Source organism: Rhincodon typus, chromosome 13, assembly GCF_021869965.1.
Source record: "Rhincodon typus isolate 14 chromosome 13, sRhiTyp1.1, whole genome shotgun sequence".
NCBI lineage: Eukaryota > Metazoa > Chordata > Chondrichthyes > Orectolobiformes > Rhincodontidae > Rhincodon > Rhincodon typus.
This window is the reverse complement of record NC_063344.1, coordinates 20,139,987-20,158,936: the sequence shown is the minus strand read 5'-3', so window position 1 is coordinate 20,158,936 and position 18,950 is coordinate 20,139,987. Positions and strand designations below refer to the sequence as shown.

The following is an 18,950-nucleotide window of genomic DNA, read 5'->3' as shown; positions in this document are numbered from 1 at the left end:
GATGCTGCTTGGCCTGCTGTGTTCATCCAGCCCTGCACTTTGTTGTCTCATGTTTCAAATTCACTGGGTTTACTTGTCTTATATTTGAGTAAGTGCCAGCGAGGTTACTGGTTGCTGCTGCACATGTCATTAATGTAGGCCAGCACTCTCTGTGAAGACTTGATAACTATTCACAAACAAAAACAGAAGTTGCTGGAAAAGCTCAGCAAGTCTGGCAGCATCTGTGGAGAGAAATCAGTGTTAATGTTTCGGGTAGAGTGACCCTTCCTCAGAACTCGACTCAAAATGTTTAGTCTGACTTGTCTTCATAAATGCGGCCATACCTGCTGAGGTTTTCCAGCAACTTCTGTTTTTGTTTCTGATTTACAGCATCTGCAGTTCTTTCAGTTTTTATTTATGATAATTATTCAGTTGTACAGTGTATGTCGAATGAAAAGGATAGATTATAAACATACTTCAATTTGCATGGACCCTTATTATGTTGAAGGGACACAGAATCTTCAAAAAATTAGCTCTGTGTTGTAGTGACATGTAGTCATTAACACACGATTATTTTTTATAGTGCCTTTCTATGAACAGCAATGACTTCTGGATTAAAATAAAACTGTTGAGCAAGTAACTGGATAACAATATATTCTTGATATAATGGAATGAGACATTTGAGGTTCGATTGACCAACCAAAATAGGTGTAGGTGGAAGGAGGGAGTGTAAATGTTCCAAAACAAGGAAATAACACACTCGCATTAACAATGTGATTCAATGATGTGGGTGTCTATGCATCTATATTACAAGGACACTTTTGAAATATGTTAGGGAGGAATTGTCAGGATTTTCACACAAGACACTGAAAGAATGGTGATATACCTCCAAGTCAGGAAGGCGAGTCCTTTGAAGGGAAAGTCCAAACAGTGGTGTTCCTATGCATCTACACTATCAATGTATATTGGAGAGGCTCTGGATTCGGAAGGTGCTGTCTAAGCTGCCTTGGTAAATTTCTACAGTGAATCTCGTAGATAGTACTCACTACTGCTACTGCGCATTGGTGGTGGAACGAGTGAATATTTATGGATATAGTGCTAATCAAGAGGGCTGCTTTGTCCTAGATGGTGTCGAGCGTCTCGAGTATACTTACAGTTGCACTTTTTCGGGCAAATATGGAATGTTCCATCACACTCCTGACCTGAGCCTGATCGATGGTAGACAGGTTTTAGGGAATCAGAAGTTGACCTATTGGCTGGAAGATTCTGAGACTCTAATATGCTCTTGCAGCCGCAGTATTTGAATGCCTGGTTGAATTCTCATGAGCGGAAGTTGATTGTACAGTATTCAACGATGATAATGTCATTGAATCTCAAGTGATGATAATTGGATTCTCTTTTTTTTTGGAGATGGTCATTGTCTGTCACTTTTCTGGAACAAAATGTATTTGCCACCTGTCAGCCCAAAGCCAGATGTAATCCAGGTCTTTCTTCATTTTGACATGGACTGCATCAACATCTGATAAGTTGCAAATAGTGCTGAACATTGTACAATCGTCAGCTAACACCTGCAACTCTGACATTATGTTGGAGGGAAAGTCATTGATGAAATAGATCACTATACTAATAAACTCTTGTCGAGATGTCTTGGAGCTTAAATGACTGACAGCCATCAATCATAACTATTGTCCTTTGTGCCAGACATGACTCTAGTCAGCTGCGAATTCTCCCTGATTCAGATGACTCTATATCTGCTAGGGCTCCTTGATGCACATTCAGTCACACGTGGCTTTGATATCAAGGGCAGTCAGCCTCACCTTACTTCTGGAATTCAGTTCTTTTGTTCATGTTGGAATTAAGGATACAATGCAGTTAGGAGTTATGTGGAAATAGCGAAACCCAAACTGAGCATCAGCAAGCAGGTTACTGTGAAGCGCAAGCTGCATAACAATACTGTTGATCACGCCTTCAATCAAGTTACTGATCATAAAGGGTAGCCTAATGGGATAGAACTTGTTGGGTTTGATTTAGCTTTTTGCTTTGTGTACAGGACATACATGGTCAATTTTTCATGCTATTGTGTAGATGCTATTGTGTTAGCTGTACTGAAACATCTTAGCGAGGCATTCAACGGGTTTTAGAGAAAAATATTGCTGAAAAGTTATCACGACCCGAGGTCTTTACACTCTCTGCTGCCTGGAGACGTTTCTTGATGTCACTTGGAGGGAATCAAATGATCTGAAACCTGACATATGTCGTGCTGGAGACCTCTGGAGATGTTGAGATGGATCATCCACTTGGCAATCTAGCTGAAAATTATTGCAAATGATGCAATCTTAACTTTGGCACTGATGTATTCAGTTCCTCGAACATTGACGATGTGGATATTTCTGGAGACATCTCCTCCAATGATTTGTTTCATTGTCAACCAGCATTCACGACTGGATGTGACATGCGGTGAATCTTAGAATTACTTAGTTGGTTTTGACATTGCGGAACCCACGCTATATTTAGCTAGTATTGTTTGACATGCAAGTTGTCCTGCTTTGTAGCTGGACAAGGCTTTCCCCTCATTTTTGGATATGCTCGATGCTGCTTCTGGCATGCTCTCCCACATTCTCTGTTGAACTAGGACTGTTCCCTTTTTCTTGATGGTAATGGCAGAGCCATGAAAATGTTGGGGCATGCATTGCAGTTTGTATTGGAGCTCAATTCTGTAGTTGCTGATGGGCCCCAGTGCCCCACAGGTGCCCAGTCTTGAGTTGCCAGATCTGTTTGAGCTCTGTCCCATTTTGTGTAGTGACAGTACTGTACCGCACAAAACAATGGAACTTATCCTTTGTATGAAGATACCTTGTCGCCACATGTACGTTGGTGAATGTTATCAAGACTTGAACAGATGCATCTGCAGCAGGCAGATTTGTGAGGATGGGGTCAAGTGAGTTTTTCCTTCTTGTTGTTTAACTCACCACCTACTGCACAGGCAGCCTAGCATCTATATGTTTAGGACTCGAACAGCTCAGGCAGTAGTGGCTCTGCCAAACCACTCTTACCGATGAACATTACAGTTCCCGACAATGAGTACATTCTTGCAATCCTTAATGTTTCCTTTAAGTAGTGTTCAATGTGCTGGAGCGTTCATATATCAGCCGAATGGTGGTATGTATAATCAGCAGAAATTTTCCTTATCCATTTTTGCCCTGATGCTGCGTGACGTCATGGGTCAAGGTTCAATGTTGAGCATTCCCACGGAAACTCTTTCCTGAGTGTAAAACACTGTGCTGCCACCTTTGCTGGATCTGTCCTACTGTTGGAACAGGACAATATCCAACGATGGTGATGGTGATTTCAGAAGCATTGTCTGTAATGTATGATTCCGTGCATATGACTATGTCAGGTTGTTGTATGACACGTTTGCGAAACGGCACTCTCAAATTTGGCAACAGTCCTGAGATGTTGTAGGGAAGGCTTGGCAAGTCTTTACAGTGGTTGGTTTGTCTTTGATATTTCTATTGCCCTAATGGATGCCAAATGGGCTGTTTGGTTCATTTCGTTTCTCGTGACTTTTTTTTAAAGAGGCTAATACAACTGAATGTCTTGCTCGGTTATCTTAGCGATCGGTTAAGATTTAACCACACTCTTGTGCATCTGGAACCACATGTAGGCCAGACCAAATAAGGACAACAGTTTCCCTTTTGTAAAGTTCAATTAATCAGGCTGTTAGCTTTCATACATCTAGATTTTTTGGTTTGGTTAGGCCCAGCACTTCGGAGGTCTCAATATAAACACATTCAGAATGATTACTATGTTTCTCCTTCATGAAGTCTGGGTAACTACCAGATCCATTTATATGAGCATTGTCGGATAATGCATGTTGTTTAAAGGAATAATTGCGATTTTGGTGTATCTGAGAAGTATATCAGAAAATACTTGATCGTTTAAACAAATGGAATCAGATTGACTTAAAGTGGGCAAACATATTCACATTATTTGATCTTGTGAATTCACTCTAGTCGTGCTTTGATCCTCTGCCTGGCCATCATTCTTAATTTGTTGTCACCAGTTTAACCTGACAGTGTTGAGGTGCGTCTCGTGAACAAGAGAAACACAACATAAGATAGGAGTGTAATAGTCCACTACAGAGGGGAGTTTTTTTTAAGTAGGCTAGGGAAAGGGAACGGAGTGGAGGCAGCGGAATGGGTGGTCTCAGTCTTAATTACGAAGAAGTCATAAGTTCTTACAAGATGCTTCAGTGTGGAGTGGGCGTGAGGGTGCGGAGGGCACAATGGATTACAAAGTGCAAGAAAATTATAAATGATGCCCAATACCGAAGAAGGTTTAAAAAAATCTGTTCTTTCATGCCTAAATACAAAACTATTCAACTTTTCACTGCAATGTTGAAGCCAACGGTTTAGAATTCAATTAATTGTTTGTTTTATTGAAATACATTTTAAACCATATCATATATCATTCAGCTGGTAATTGGTTTTCATTTCCAGTAATAAGAATTGGATCTAATTTGGAAACTGTGCATCCCTGATTCACACTAAAAAAAAGGCTAGAACGAATTGTTCATTGCAATATGCTGAATCTAATTAAAATTAACACTGCATGTGTAATGAGCTATCGCCTGGAGCGATGGAAAGTATATTACCAGGATGTCAAAGTGCCAAACCGAGTGACGAATGGATAGCTTTGCGTTGGAAAATCCAATGGCCTGGACTGATGAAAGCAAAATAGGTTGGACGAATGATAATCAGTTGCATCGCCAACTTCTCTTTGTGAATATATAGCTCAAAGGCATGGGTCATTCCTGAGACGTAGAAAATGTTTCCATGATCAAAATGCGCCTTCATCCATGACAACAAGGCGTAGACCTGGATGAACACAGCAGACCAAGCAGCATCATTAGGAGCAGGAAGGCTGACGTTTCGGGCCTGGACCCTTCCATCAGAAATGCTGAGGGAAGGTTAGGCTCACGGTTAAAGAAGTAAGCGTGGAGGCGGAGGCGGCGGAAAAACTGTTCAACGGCCAAATGTGACCGGTATTCGTTGATGTGTGGGTGGAGGGGGACAAAGGTGAGCCCTTTACTGAGGACTGACCATTCGTCCTCAGTAAGTGGGAGGTCTGGGGGAATGGTGAAGACTCGGCAGGGCTGAGTGTTGCTGCGTCCTCTGGAGCTGCTGGCTGTGGAGGCGGTGGGCGGAGCGACGTCGGCGTCGGCTGTGGGCGGAGTTGTGTCGGCGTCGGTGGTGGGCGGAGTTGCGTCGGTGGTGGGCGGAGTTGCGTCGGCGGTGGTGGGCGGAGTTGCGTCGGCGATGGGCGGAGTTCTGTCGGCATCGTGATGGGCGGAGCGGCGTCGGTGGTGGGCGGAACAGGGTAGGCAGCGGCAGCAGCGGTGTCGGTAGGTGTGTCTTCAGTGTTGGCCTCGGAAATGGAGGCGGTGGCATCGACAGCGATGGAGTTCGCTGTCCCGGAAGTGGTGTAGCCGGCGGCGGATGTGACGTAATCTGTGGGTGCTCCGACAGTGGCTGCATGGCCAATGGCGGCGGGCACGTTTTGGGGAAGGTCCTGGGTAGGGTTGGGGATTTGGGAAGTGGAGGAAGCCCGTTTTGGGTGGTAGGCACCAGTAAGTTTACTGTACTTACGGTTTTTAGTGTCCAATAAAGCAGAGTAGAATTGTGAGTTCAGGTTGGGGATCCTACGAAGAATAAAAAGCAGGAGACGTCTTTTGCAGGTCTGGGAGAGGGAGGCTCTGAGCTGGGGTAGGCTTGATTGTAGTGCCAGGAGATGCCGGCACATTGCTGCGAGTGCGTGTTTCAGGAGTCGCAGGGAGAAATGCTTCTGAAGGATCTCAATGCTCTGAATATAGACATTGTCACGGTTGGGGCCAAATTGGGAGGGCCTGAATGTGGACTGTAGTCCGTTGGGGATGATCTGGTTCCATAGGCAGGTACTAAGAAAGGTGATGTGGCTGTAGTACCTGATTTGCTTCAGGACATGGTCGAACAGTTTCAAGGCCGAAGAGATTACGAGAGAGTTGCAGTGGGAGAGAGATCCCCTGAGGTTTGTCCGGAGGGAGGAGGGTAACTTCTTCAGGCTAGGCATCCTTAGAAGAGGCTTCGCAGTGGGGTTAAAATTGTATCAGAGACAGTAGGAACTGCAAATGCTGGAGAATCTGAGACAACAAGGCGTAGAGCTGGATGAACACAGCAGGCCAAGCAGCATCATAGGAGCAGGAAGGCTGACGTTTCGGGCCTAGACCCTTCTTCAGAAATGCTGAAGAATTTCTAAAGAGGGGTCTAGGTCCGAAACGTCAGCCTTCCTGCTCCTATGATGCTGCTTGGCTGCTGTGTTCATCCAGCTCTATGCCTTGTTGTCGCAGATTCTCCAGCATCTGCAGTTCCTACTATCTCTGCGCCTTCATCTGTTTTGCATTCTTTTCTTATTTAACTCAATCGAAACTTTGATTTCTAGAGTTGAGCATTTATGCAAACTTAGGGAGAAGTTCAGCCCCAGTGCATTCAAAGACGGAGACATTGTCGTGGGCGGTTTATTCTCTTTACATCTAAGAACAGCTGCAGGTTATAACTCATTTCAAGACAAACCTTCACCAGTACGCTGTCTGCAGTAAGTAATAGTAATTTTCAGTCTGCAGTACAGCATCATTGCAGGTTATTTTTAAATGTCAGTCAACTTGCAGATGTGTGTAAAACTGGAATTAAATTGCTCAAGTGCAGCAACAAATCTTTCAGTGGCTGCAATTGATGGTATATGCATTTACATTATTAGTTTTATGTTACAAGATTTTCGACAGAGTAAAGAAATACTCACACCAATGTTGGAATTAAATTTTTTTAACAAATCTTTAGAGCGTGAAATTCGTCTTGACCTTCAAAGAAAGCCGGAGCTATCAGACCAGCAATCTATTTTTATGTTCAGAAGAATGGAAAATCACGCCTTTAATGTTTGGTCGATTGTTTGTATTAATGAGAAATTGTAAGACAAAACTGATAGTGGAGAGTCAACCGATTATATCTCTTTGGAATTTTATAACAGTGGAATTCTGTATAATTTTTAAAAAGGGCTCTAGAGAGATGCATAATGTCCACAAACATCGTAGAACCTGTTTAACAGTAACATATAAATTCTAACTCTATCCGGGAGTGTCCAAGTGAATGAATCGGGATTTATCCATCAGGAAGCTGGCTTGTTCGTAAATAAAATAGTCCAAACTGGTTCACGTTTATAGCTTTGACTAAGTGGCATTAAACCATCAATAAAGAGTTGATAAATATTTTGACATTTTGGCTAACAGCTTCCCTGCTTGTAGAACGCGATTATTATCACAACAATCTCGTTAGGTGAGTATAGAGTGACATAGGGCAATATCACGAAAAGCGGAATTATTCGTGACATTTTCGTGAAACAAATATTATGAAGGAGTACAAGGAAGAAATGAGAAAATGAATTGTCAGGCAGTCTAGGAGAACCTGACTTTGATTTTTCTTTTATTTTGGAATAGAACAATAAAATATAATTACAATCGTTAAAACAATGAAAACATACATTCAATTAGTCTGAATGCTTAGTTGAGAGATCTAGACTCCTTAAACCATACAAAAAAAGAACAATGTCATATGTTGGCATGTACATTTTACAGTCATCGCCCTCTGGAAAAGCTCACCAAATTGTCAGTTCAAAGCGCTAAAACGGTAGAGTCAGGGGCTCATTGGACATCTCCAAAAAAAACCGAACGCATCTGTGAGAATTGTTCCATACAGTCAGCCTGGTCGCCAATGCTTTATTGAACAGATTTCATGATCAGAATGAAAATTCCCAGCAAATTTTATTTCTTAAATTGGCCAAAGTTTCTCTCTTGTTTTAATAATTTTCTACCCATAAAGGCATGAAGTATTTTTGAGGATGGGGGGAATGGAGTGGGGTGGGAGGTACTGTGGGTGTGCCTTAGAGTTATTGGTAATCCCACGGTGCATTTAATTCAGAGTGAGACATATTCTGAGAACCAAATGCTACTATACAGATCTTGTTTTCCGACACAATGCGGAACTGCGGCCTCACAGTGCCAGGGACCTAGGTTCAACCCTACACTTGGTTGATTGTCTGCGTGGGGTTCCTCCCACAGTCCAAAGGTGTACAGGTTAGGTGGATTGACTATGCTAAATTGCCCCTAGTGTCCAGGGATGTGCAGACTGGGTGGGCTAGCCATGGGAAATGCGGGCTTACAGGTACAGGTTTGGATGCTCTTTGGAGGGTCAGTGTGGACTCGAGGGGCACACTGTAGGGACTCTCTACGTTGTTGGTGAGTGTGCAACTTTAACTACAGTGGCAGCACCATCATGTAAACGTTACGATTTTGCGACTGTCGGCCAGTAAGGTCAGGGAAAAATATCAAGGATGCAACACTATTCCTCTGGAAATTGTAAGTTTTTCTTCCAAGTTTGATCGAAATGTTCGGAACCAGTTACGCTGGGGTCTGGAGACTAATCCTTCGTCCATATTATACGTTCAGCCAAACGGGTCTGCGATTGGCCTGGACGATATAGTCTTTATCATAGAAGAACTAAACATGAATAACGATTTGCTTCCAAACATAACTTCGGGTTATAAGATCTTGGACAGCTGTGGCACACCTTCTCAGGGACTTAAAGGAGCCTTGACATTGCTAAACGAACAGGATGAATGAAGCCGTTGCTAATTACGTATGTGATGGATTTTCATCCGTACCGGTCATTGTTGGGGATGGAGGAGCATCGCAATCTGTCGACGTTGCAAGAATGGTGGCCCCATTCAGCGTCAGCATGGTAAGATGCTCAATGATGGAGGATTAAGAATTCTTTTGTTAGGCATTCAAATCAAATCTTATCAGTTTTTATGCCGTTCTCTTCTATTTCGCGTTTCTGGTGAACTGGAGAATAACATATATTTTGTTTGATCGATACGGGAAGCCGCATCGCAACTGCACCTGTACAGCTTTTCCAGCTGATATAGAAAATCACCCATGATCATGTTGAAAGGCGGAACAGGCTTGATGTGCTGAATGACTTATTCTTGCTCCTGTATATGCCAGTATGCCTTTTACATAATGTGAACACAGACTTCTACATTGGTTCTATGTTTACTATCATACTTCAAAAAAACTGATGTGCTTCCCTTTATTAACTTGAAGGTTCCATCATTTCAAAGATGTACCTGTTTTCGTTTTATTAATTTAAAGATTCTATGATATATACAAGGAAAATGAAACATTTTGAAATTACCCGAAAGCGATAGATGGTTTGTGAAGAAAGATAAAAAGCATATTGACTTTTCCAAGTATCTAGATGTCTACGTATTCCTATACTTTGTTTGAGAAATCATCCTCTGTAAAGGACAACTGACTTATGTAATATGAATGAAACCAATGATGTTTGGTGATCCAACATGATAAGTTATGTACTTGGAAACATTGGGATCCTTATTGTTTGACGTTTCCATTATGTGCAAGGCATTTTTAAAACGAATGCAAATATTGTTGTAACTATTTAAATTACACTTACTGAAAATTTACGTTGGAGTGCGAGATCAATAATAGCAGCATTTGTAGAAGGGAACCTGGTCTGTTATACATGGGACTCGTATCATTACGCATTTAATACAAATCAGAATTTGGGAATGCAGTAACACTGTGGTAATGTCACGGGACTAGTAATCAAAAACGTATGGCCCTAAGTTCTAGAGACATGGGTTTCAACCTGACCATGGCAGATGTTGATATTGGAACGGAAAAAAAAAAATGGAATTGATAACTAGCCTAATGATGACCACAGATCAATTGCTGATTGTTATAAAAAATAAAATTTGTATCACTGACATCCTTTGGGGAGAGAAATCTGTTGTCTTCATCTGATCTGATCTACACGTGACTCCACAGTCATAACAATATAGTTTTGCTATTTGAAATAACTAAGCAAGATACATAGGTCCAGTAAAATTTAGGATGGGCAATATCAGCCATGTGTCATGAACGAAAGAACAGAAAGAATTGGTAGAACTCATACAACTATGCTATTTTATCCTGCAGAAACATATATATCGAATAATTAAACAAAATGATATTATGATACATAATATGTTGAACATGGATAAGTCTAGTGCGTTTGAGACTTTTTTCTAACAGGCATTTTTGGTTTTCTTTTCAGATCAGTTACTTTCCTTCCTGCACTTGTTTGAGTGATAAGCGTGAGTTTCCAACGTTTTTCAGAACGATTCCTAGTGATTCTGTTCAAATCAAAGCATTAGTCAAGCTTGTACAACATTTTAGATGGACTTGGGATGGAGTTGTGGCACAAGACAATGAAGTGGTCGATTTGGAATTATGGCGTTTATTGAAGAGATTGCCAAGTTTGAAACCTGTATTGCTTTTATTGAATTCATCTCACCTGTTGGTACTGCAGAGAGATTGCCACAAGTAGTGGAGACAATTAAAAATTCATCTGCTAAGGTGATCATTATATTTTGTGCAGAGAGGTTTACCGCTGGTTTGCTGGAAGAACTCGCCCTGAATAACGTTACTGATATCCAACTAATTGCGAGTGAAGCCTGGGTCACGTCAGTCCAACTGTGGACAGCAGCAACTATGACATTACTGTCTGGAACAGTTGGATTTGGAATAAAGACAGTGGAAATTACAGGACTTAAAAAGTTTCTATTAAATGTCCACTCTTCCAAAAAAACACACAACCCGTTTGTAGGAGAACTGTGGCAGGAAGTTTTTGGCTGCAGTGTAAAAATCTCAAATGAAACGTTGGATAGCAATAAATCATCATCGTTGAAACTGTGTACAGGCTCAGAAAGTTTAGAGGCAGTTGACACTGCATACAGTGATGTGTCTGAGTTAAGGGGTTCCTACAATGTTTACAAAGCTGTATATGCTGTGGCCCATGCCCTTCATAATCTGCAACTGTGTGAAGATGGAAAAGGACCATTTGCCAACAAAACCTGTGGCAGCAAGTCAAAGATTTTGCCTTGGCAGGTAGGAATTGAAATAACTTTTGCATGTGAGATGAATGAAATATCACATAAGTACATCATTAAGCTTAAAGCCGACTTGTCAGTTCAGAATGTTTTAAAGTCTACCTGATAACCTTGAGGGTACTTTTGTTTAAACTTAATGTAATTAAATAGTGAAGCATACTTTGCACTGAAGGACCCGTTCTTGCTTATTTCTGACGTATTTGCCACTTGTATTAATGATATTCTATCTATTCCTAAAGCTTTTGCACTACATAAAGCAGGTGAAATTTATCAATAATTTTGGACAAGAGGTAAGCTTTGATAAGAACGGAGATCCCGTTGCTTCGTATGATCTGATAAACTGGCAGAAGGGAGAAGATGGGACTGTGCGGTTTGTTCAGGTTGGTTATTATGATGCAGCATTGCTAGTTGGAAAGGAATTCCTATTGGATAAAAGTCGAATTGTTTGGCACCAGGGAAGGAACATGGTAAGGAATTTTTTGTTTATACCTCAGTATTAAGCTTTCAGGTGTTTGTACATAGTTTGCTTTGAATAAATAGCTTATTGAAATAAAAAAAATCAAAGAAACCAAACTCCAATGCAAGTATTTGTGTCAAAGCTTGCATTATGTGTTTCAAATTGACATTAGGAGTCTTTGTTTTCAATTGTTGGTAACGGTTTGATACAATTGAATGACTAAATGAACCACTTGGCGGAAACTGATAAAGAAGGTAAAAGCTCATGGGATACAGCGCAGTTGAGGTGAGAAACCTCACAATCTGTAAATAGTACTTGAATGATCACTTGAGGTATCGTAACATTCAAGACTATGGGTAATCTTAACTAGGTAGACGATAGCTAGTAGTATAGTTTTGACAGGAGAGACTAGATGGGCTAAGGCTCTTCTGCACTGTACAATTCATCAATTCTATGATTCCACCGTGAACTAGTTTACATAGTGTATAAGTAAAGATCACATTTGGCGTTTGAACCATACATGAGACTTGATGAGATTTATTTGCTTGGAGAACATTCATGATCAATTGCATTTTTAAAGCAATCAACTTTTTTTTGTGTAGTAATTTACCTATAGATTTGTTCTTTCCATAGCCACTAGTCTCAGTGTGCAGTAAAAGCTGCCTTGCAGGGACAAGGAAAGCAACTAAAATAAACAAACCCATTTGCTGCTTTGATTATATACCTTGTGCTGAAGGAATGATTAGTAATCAAACAGGTATAGAATTCATCACTGATCCTTGGGCTGTTAACCCATGATACTGTTACAGGTCTGTAATCACAATTATAATTGAAATATTCCAGGAGATTGGAAGACATTTAGAGCTAATAGGTTTTCTAATTGGTGTTAAGAAAATTCAATTAGCTCGAATTTTTTTAGTTGCAATGACAGTAAAACTGTCAAACTTGGTCATCATACGTTGTAACAGATGTGCCAATTGATTCCAAACGTATGCAGTCAAACACAGAAACCCAAAATGTGTTGATAGTGACTTATTGCTCCTCCTCAAAGTGCACTGTTGAAATCCCCAGAAATTGAAATTTTAGAAATCACTTGATTTGATGTGATGTGAGCATCCATTTATTCGCTCTTGGCCTCATGGAAAAATATACTCCCACGGAATTGACATATTGCTGAATGAGTTTCCTTGTCGTTATTTCTGCTGGTGAGATGCTCAGGGTGTTCAAGGTTCGCACCTGTTAAAATTTGCCTTACAGAATTAGTTTGTAAGCTATCACCTTACCATTGAGTAGTTTTTTTTAAACAAAATTGTATTTAATTCCCACGACAATTCTGTCCTGATTTAGGCTGATATCCTTGGTCCTTGTTCTTATTATGTTCCGTGACTATCACTGAGTCACAATCTTGGACATCCCTTCCGAACAGCACCTTGCGTGTACCTACTCTGCATGGACAACAGCATTCAATGATTTAGGCATGTAGCGATGTTCCGAGATTAGTAACACAAAGGTCAGATTTTCCCGAAAGAGGGGTTCAGATACCACAATTATAATAGTGCAAATTTATATTCTATTAAACGAATGTGGCATGACAATCTCAATTCAGGAATTTTAAGCACCAAACTTACTGATGATTGCAAAAACCTACCTGTTCACCAATGCCTATGGGAGGAAAAACTCTGCTACCGTACTTGGTATGGACCTTAATATGATTCCAGCGCAACGCTTTTTGTCTCTAATTTCATTAAAAAAAGCTGTTATGATTAAATACCGAATCGCATCAGTTATTATGATAATCAAAACCGCTACATTGGCAGCTGACATTTCAAAGTAGCAAATATCATTCAAACCATTCACCTGGCGAATTAATATTTGTTCTGCGGAGTTAAAGAAATGTTCGGAACATGCTTCCCCATTTGTTGCGTCACGTTCAATTGACATACTGAGAACAGCTACACGTTATAGACGGTGCATAATTCAAACTACCGGTTGAGGAAAAATGACAGGAACAAAAACAGAAGTTGCTCGAAAAGCTCAGCCGGTCTGGCAGCATCTGTGAAGAAAAAAAATATAGTTAACATATCGGGTCCAGTGACCCTTTCTCAGAGCAGGACCTGAAACGTTAATTCTGATTTTTCTTTCTTCACAGATGCCACCACACCTGCTGAGCTTTTCCAGCAACTTCTGATTTTGTTCCTGTTTTACAACTTTCGCAGTTCTTTCAGTTTCTAAAAATAATTATATACTTAAGATAATATACTTAAAAAATTGTTGAGGCAAATTGCCAGCGCAACAAAAGGATAGATGGATCAAATAATAAAAGGACTAATTTCCCACTGATCACAGCCCGTAGTTCTTCAAATACAAATTGATAATATATGACGTCTGTTATTTAGAGACAGTAGTGAAACAAATTACTCGAAATAATTTAAGTAGCATTCAAATTAAATAGGTTGTACATGCATAGATTGAAGCAAGTAGATTGCAAAATTTGCTAAAAAAAGAAAATGTAACGCAAAATGAGCATTTCTGATGGTAATCTGAAAATATTGTCACCAAGTCTTTTGTCCTATGTAGATTCGATAGAGTGCTTCATCTGTCCGTTAGAACAATGGTCCAATGATCGACGAAATCAGCGCATTCCAAAAGATGTTGAATTCCTGTCTTTTAACGACAGCATGGGAATAACATTGACAGCAGTATCTCTGTTTGGAGCTTTTATCTCAGGGTCTGTTGCAGCTTTTTTTTATATTTCATAAAAACTCCCATTGTAAGGGCTAACAATTCGGAACTAAGTTTCCTTCTACTAATCTCGTTAATGCTGTGCTTTTTGTGCTCAATTGCATTCATTGGACAACCATCTGAATGGTCATGTCTGGTGCGGCACACTGTGTTTGGAATCAGCTTTATTCTATGCATTTCTTGCATTCTTAGTGAAACTCTGGTAAGTCCTAATGGCATTTAAAGCAACCCTTCCGGGCAGTGATCTGATGAAACGGTTCGGACCCAAACATCAAAGGTCAATCGTCTTTTTCTCTACATTTATTCAAATAGTAATATGTGATCTGGTTGGCGACATATCCTCCATTCCCATCTAAAAACGTCAAGTATCAAAATGCAAAGATTATCCTCGAGTGTGATGTAGGTTCTACAGTTGCTTTCTGCTGTGTCTTTGGTTATATCGGATTCTTGGCGGGCATATGTCTATTGTTAGCTTTCTTGGCTCGAGCGTTACCGGACAAGTTCAATGAAGCTAAATTCATAACTTGCAGCATGCTCATTTTTTTTGCTGTTTGGGTAACATTTATCCCCGCTTACGTGAGCACACCCGGAAAATACACCGTAGCTGTCGAAATATTTGCAATTTTAGCATCAAGTTTTGGGTTGCTGAGTTGCATCTTTGCTCCAAAGTGCTACATTATGTTGTTAAAACCGGAAGAGAATACTAGAAAACACTTGATGTGTAAATGAGAATTAAGTTATTATCATTAGACATCATAGTCAATACTCTACGAAAATTGTGGTTCATTCAGTTATTGGTACAGATTATATGCACTTACTGCAGTTATTGTTGTAATGTTTCTTTAAGAAAATTATTCTGCTCCAATTTGTCATAAAAGGCAGACTTTTTTTCTGCAGCCTAATTCTGAGCTGGTGACAAAGCTTCGCGTGTAACACTCCAGTTTACAGGCTGGTGGTAATGTGTTGATGCGTATTTGAACTAGTTTGATCTTCTCGTCACACAGTTCTTTTGGTATTGCAAGTCTGGCAGATTGCATAATTGACAAGCGATCTCTTCACTGCTACGGTAAATAGTTCACTGCCTCTATGCAATGCTGTTTATAGGGACAAAAAATTACACTGTAACGTACTGTAATAAATACTGGTGAGTTGGCAAACATTTTGCACATCTTCCGACATTTTTTCCCGAGCAATGTTGTAAGCAAGGGCATATTTGTTTTCTTTTTGGATTATAAACTGGAAATTGGATACTGCTAGAATACCTATAGAGCTTTGAAATTTGAAAATCGAGTGGGAAAGTGCGGTTATTACGCTATGGGAGAGAATGGAACCAGGAGCCTTTGAGTCAGGGAAAAAAAATGTTGATGCCAAACCTAACCCTATTTCTAAGCCAGAAGGAGATTTTTACAGACCTGAGTGCAGTGCAGCGAGAAGCATTCAGAAACCTGCAAACAAGAAACATCTCTAACTATCTCTCTCTGTGACTGGAAAATACAGAAAACCTAAACAATCTAAACGAAAAAGAATTTTCAAAGAAATAAAGGTCCGATCATTTATTGAATTAAAGATCAACATTGCTCTGCAAACATCATCGTGTCATCATTGTTTAAATCAAAAGACTTGTGCGTGCGAAAAAAAATCGTGATTTGGAGTTAGAAACCAATTTCCTTGGCTATATTTTTTGCATTCATAATACTTGTTCCAAACCATTCCTCCTGTTTGTAAATTAACGTGTGCATACTTGGGGTGATGATGTGGTATAGGTTAAGTTGCAAAATAGCGCATTAGCAATTAATTTATTTTTGCCATTGTTAAGATATAGGCTTGTTTACAATAAATTTAATTATTTTCTTGTTAATTACGAACTCTGGTATAAACGCTTTTTGTCTTTAATAGAAGTAAATCAGCCAAATTGATAACCTTGATGGATTAATTTGGGAACATTCACATTGATGATGATTTTTGGATTAGAGAATTCGATTATTGGCGCATTATTCCTTTAAATGTTTTTCTATCTTGACACACCTAAGCCAGCTGCTGATAGAATTGCGAAGATGTGCAGATTAGGTGGATTGGCCATGCTGAGTTTCTCTTAATATTTACGGATGTGCAGGCTGGATGGGTTAACCATGGGAAATGAAGGGTTACAGAGATGCGATAGAGGGTGGGTCTGGGCTGGATGCTCATCGGAGGGTCGGTGCGAACTCGATGGGCCGAATTGCCTGCTTCCATGCTGTAGGGAATCTATGGTTATTTAACAGTCCAAAATTCTGTTATACGTACACACAAAGGGATAATTACAGTTATCTACTTACCGTTATCTCCATTTTCGAGTTTCTTCTTGGTAAATGCTGATAGACAGTATTTATGACATGCTATCATCACTTCCTGATCTCATGGATAATTCAGTAATGTACCCCTCTTAAGTATTAGAGGCTCGGAAACCGCTTTGTAGAGCACCTGCGCTGTGTTTGCCACAAACGACGACACCTTCCAGTCGCGAACCACTTCAACTCCCCCTCCCACTCCCTGGACGACAGGTCCATCCTGGGCCTCCTCCAGTGTCACAATGACGCCACCGAGAAACTGGGGGAGCAGCACCTCATATTCCGCGTTGGGAGCCTACAACCCAATGGTGTCAATATGGACTTTACTAGCTTCAAAATCTCCACACCCCCGGCTTCATCCCATGACCAACCCTCCCTCTCATCCCCACTTCCTTGACCTGTCCATCTTTTCTCCCACCTATCCGCTCCTCCCAACTCACTGACCAATCCCCACCACTGCCTACCTGCACTCATCTATCACCATCCCACCTACCTTCCCCAGCCCCATTCCTCCTCTCTCGATTTATTTCAGAGCTCCCTTCCCGCTCCCGCATTTCTGAAGAAGGGTCCCGACCCGAAACGTCAGCTTTCCTGCTTCTCTCATGCTGCCTGGCCTGCTGTGTTCCTCCAGCTCCACACTGTGTTATCTAAGTCTGCTTTCAGTTGTCGAAACTTCGGTGTGCTTTAAGTTGGTTTCCTACTTATTAACTGTTTCATTTATAGGTTTGATCTTGTCATCTTGAGGTCACCGACACATGACATTGTACGTGGAGGTATGGCGGCGATATCTCTGATAGTGATATGACACATTTATCATACCGACAAATAGAATATTTGTAAGTACAAGTAGATTTGGAAATAAGCTAGGTAAGCCTTTATAAAATCAATTACAACGCTGACATCCACCGAACAATATGGAAATTGCCCAGGTATCTCTTGTACACAAATGCAACCCGGCTGATCACCACCCCATCAGTTAACTGTCAATCATTGGTAAAGTGTTGGACGATGCCTTCAATAGTGTAATCAAGTAACACCTGCTCAGCAGTAACTTGCTCACTGACACCTAGCCTGGGTTCCGCCAGGGCCACTCAGATTCTGACCTCATTACAACCATAGACAAAATAACTGAATTCCAGGTCTAAAGTGAGAGTGACAGCCCTTTACATCAAGGCCACGTTCGACCAAGTGTGGCACTAGGGAACCCTAGCAAAACTGGAATCAATGGGAATCAGAAGAAAACTCGCTACTGGTTGGAGTCATACCTGGTACATAGGAAGATGGTTGCGTTTCTTGAAGGACAATAACACCAACTCCAGAACATCTCTGCAGGAGTTACTCAGGGCACTGTCCTCGCCCAACCATATTCATCTGCTTCATCAACGACCATCCCTTCCTCATAAGGTCAAAAGTGGGGATGTTAACCAATGACTGTTATGTTCAGCATCATTCCCAGTTCCTTAGTTGCTGAAGCAGTCTATGTTCAACTGCACTAAGATGTGACAATATCCAGGCTTGCGCTGATAAGTGGTAAGTTGCATTCACGCTACATAAATGCTAGATAATGGCCATCTCCAATAAGAGACACTCTAACCAACACCCTTGACATTCAATGGTTTTATCATCACTGAAGCCCCCACGTCAACATCCTGGGGATTACTGTTGACCAAAGACCCAACAGGACTCGCTATACAAATACAATGTCTTCAAGAGTAGGTCAGAGGTGGGTAACTGTCTCCCTGACTCCCCAAACACTGTCCACCATCTACAAAGCAAAGGTCAGGAGTATGATGGAATACTCCCCACTTGCATGCATGGGTGCAGCTCCAACAACATTTAAGAATGTTGACACTATCCAGGACAAAGCAGCCTGCTTAATTGGTACCACATTCACAAGCATCCATTCCCTTCACTACTGATGCTCAGCAGCCAGCAGTATGTACTATCTACAAGATGCACTGCAAAAATTCACTAAAGATCCTTTGCATCTTCCAAACCCACAACTACTACCACCCAGCAGGACAAGGGCAGCAGATAAATGGGAACACCAGCACATGGCAAGCTCCCTCCAAGCCACACATTATATTGACTTTGAAATATATCACCGTTCTGTCACTGTCGCTGAGCCAAAATCCTGGAATTCCCACTCTCAGAGTATTGTAGGTCTACCTTGAGCACATGGACTGCAGTAATTTAAGAAGGCTGTTCACCACCACCTCCTCAAGGGTTAGTAGGAATGGGAAATAAATGCAGGACAGCAAGCAACACCCACGTCCCAAGAATGAGTTAAAAAAAAAGAATTCCACCACAATTGGGGTATCGTTTAAAATCACATGCACCTCACACTTTAACGATGACGATATCTTGTCAAAGTTGTAGCGAACATTAAACAGATTAATACAACATAT

At 40.9% G+C, this 18,950-nt stretch overlaps 1 pseudogene; it reads left to right on the top strand.

The window, feature by feature from the left end:
- The window catches only part of LOC109913609, a 52,538-nt pseudogene extending 34,431 nt beyond the window's left edge, over positions 1–18,107 (top strand).
- The last annotated feature ends 843 nt before the right edge of the window (positions 18,108–18,950 follow it).